Source organism: Montipora capricornis, chromosome 7 (assembly GCF_036669925.1).
Source record: "Montipora capricornis isolate CH-2021 chromosome 7, ASM3666992v2, whole genome shotgun sequence".
Lineage (NCBI taxonomy): Eukaryota > Metazoa > Cnidaria > Anthozoa > Scleractinia > Acroporidae > Montipora > Montipora capricornis.
The window spans coordinates 34,628,578-34,631,925 of record NC_090889.1 but is presented as its reverse complement, the minus strand read 5'-3'; positions in this window follow the sequence as shown (position 1 = coordinate 34,631,925).

Below are 3,348 nucleotides of genomic sequence, written 5' to 3'. Positions count from 1 at the left end.
CGAAAAGAAACATGCCGCACGTTTGACACGATTGTGTTTCCTCATTAAGCCATTGTTTCATTTAATATTTGGAACCTATAACTAAATAACTTTGCATGCTCCTGTGCCCTTAATGCTCTACGGCCCCACCTGCGTAGTATTTTATTCTATGGGATTTACATGATTTCTGCAAATGTTTGGTCTTCACCGTTACTGGTGCATTAGGAAGGCTTCAAGAACGTTGAACCAATTACTGAAAGACTATGCAAATATACAGCATATCTACCCGCATCAAAGTCCATTGTGCTCCTAAACATTTGAGAGAAATGGAGTGCACGATCAAACCAGGTGACAGGATGTTTCTTTGCCAAAATCGTGAGTACTTTAGAAAGCTTTGTCATTACTGTTCGCGATAATAGCAATCTTACAGAAGTGATTTTAAGAATTTGGTATACAACAGTATTAAATTCCGTAGGGTTTGCTTTAAAGACACCAACATGCTAGATGGAAGCCAAAATAGTCAATGCGTTATAAGAAAAGATTGACAAAAAAGCACTTTCTGTCCACATCACTGATCACTGTAAAAGCAAAGACAACTATACTCGCTTCTTAATCAAAATGGAGACAGTGCTTTAACCCTTTTATTATCAAGTTCGAAACGTTTATTCTCCTAACTAGTATCATGGATTTCTTTTTTGGAAGTCATAAGAATTTGGTTTTATATCAAGATCGCACCTCTTGAGCTGATAATTATCTTCATTCTCCATACCTGTCTGACTGACATTTCATTGAAATTGTGAGAACTTACAAGCTGATCACTCCTGGGGGTCAAATGTTGCGCTTTCTGATGTAAAGAATATCCTGTCTGACAGTGTTTGGTACTTCAAAGCAGACGAATTTGGGAAAAGCCGCAAGATCCAAATCCGATTTCAGTTTCTTGATCGTAAGTTTGTCGAACTTTTATATTTCTTGTTAAGGTCACGTGCAAACGGACGCAAACGTGTTGGTCAACATTGTTCCAACATTGTTGAGTGTTACATGTTGCGTCTGTTTGCAAACCCTGTTGCATGTTGGCCAACATTGTTCCAACATTGTTGGGTGTTACATGTTGCGTCTGTTTGCAAACCCTGTTCCATGTTGGCCAACATTGTACCAACATTGTTGGGTGTTACATGTTGCGTCTGTTTGCAAACCCTGTTGCATGTTGGCGCGTCTTGTTGTGAAGTTGTCGGCCAAAGTTTGAAACTGATCAAACTTTGTTGCGCTACGCTTCGGCGATTACGGAACAAAAGAAATGTTGGGAGTTGTTGGCTCAAAATATGTGTATAAATAAATATTTTGTTGGCTGAAAATATTTCTTTATGTGTACATTTTGAACTCCCAACATTTCTTGTGTTCCGTGATCGCCGAAGCGTAGCGCAACAATGTGGATCGATTTGCACACCTCTTCCAATATTGTTGGGGCCCATGACGCCCATACATATTGTCTCTATGGTGATAGCAACGCATTAACATGTTGAAAACAAGATGGCAGCCAAATTTTGTAAGTTTACAAAGTCTTATGGGTCGTATCCTTCCCATGATACACTGCACGTCTTTGCGTTGTTGGGGAGTTGTACATATTGTGTCCGTTTGCACACAACTTCCAACACCATCCACGTGACCTCTGCAGAATAAACAACTCCCAACAATAATTAACATTTGGTTCATGCTTAGCTTGCGTATATCGAGACAAAGACTTTAGCACGGATTGAATCTGTTTGCGCGTTCAGCACGTTCTTCTTCACTTATGCAAATTTGGAGTATGTTATATCTTTTATGAACTCGTCGTATATTCCGAGTTTCCAACTTCTTGATAATGGCGTCGTGAGGTCGCCGAAACGTCGGAACCTTAGCATCATATCGCTAGTTTTTACTTGTCTATGTTTTTTAAATATTTGTTGTAACAAATTAAATAATTAAATTAGTTGTGGTTTCGTTTGAAGCCATCATATGTTTCAGATTCAATCACAAAATCACTTAAAACTATTCCAATTCCTAATCATTTTAGCAAAAAAAAAACAAAAAAAACAAAACAAAACAAAACAAAAAAAAAAAAACAAGGTGAACTTGTAAGTATTTCCTGATGAATAAGGTTGAATGAACTTCTTAGGATTATACTGGCAAGTGATTCTTCACTAAGGCTTCATGTGGTCAAGTATCTTAAGGCAAACTGTGACAAAAGTTAACCTTCTCCTCTGAAGCGATAACCAAGCAAGCTCTTTTTAAAGGTTTGTAACTACCCCGGCTTCTCTGATGTAACAGGATTTGATCCAGGGAGGTGCCCTGCGTTGAATTTTCTCACTTTCCAGAATATCTTTAGAAATTAAGTTATTAAGTCTTCCCTTTACTTAATTCAACCTTATGAAGCGGGACATTGTACTGGTGATAAACATCACAGCGGCTTTTTAACCAGGTTATGGCTATCGCTAAAACGACTTTCCGAAATCGTCCTGTATTTCCATAGCTTTAACTCCAATGCTCTAGTGCCATCCATAAAACATCCTTTTTTGAAGAGAAAAAACTAATTTTACCAAAATCTCAAGAACTCAGACACTACGTAATACTGGAACAGAGCGAGAAAGTAAGAGTTACGCAGGGAAAAAAACGCTGTTCGAAGTTGACTGTGAAACGATTTGGTAAAACATAATACTTGTGTGCATGCATATGATTAACCCTCTAATTAGAACAGAGATCCAAAAATAATCAACCAATCAGATAAGTCTTTAGCAGTAGGGGGATTCCCCCGTTGAGTAACCAGTGATCGACGGCCGTCGTATAGAGAAAAACGACATTGTTTTTGTTTCGCTCCCTTATAAGAATAAGTCCGATTGCGTTTTACCCGTTTCGATGTCCAGTCATCTCCTTTTAACCCAATTCAAATCTCTATTTTGTGTTAGAAATAAGCGACAACGTGTCACGAATTTTCGAGGTCATTTTCAAGTGTGGATAAAAAAAACAAGATCATCATGAATATATTACTTATAATTAAAATATCAAAATCTGTAAGAATTTGACGAACGCTAAAATGTGGTAAAATATGTTAGGTATAATTGAGAAACGTCAATGAAGATAACAAGGGGACCAGCCGGAAACTTGGGCTGCAGCAACTTAGAGAGTTGACGCGATTTCTGCAGAGCCTCTCTTGCTGGTTTAAAGAGGCTCAGCTCACATGCCAAGGGTGGTTCCCAACACAAGTTGCCTCTAACAAACTATAATTTCGTAAATGGTTTGAAACCGGAAGTCATTTAGAATTTACATCTTAACTAAGCCTGAAATTACAAATCGCCAAATACCGTCCAAGATAAAAAGGTATTTCGTGAAAAATCT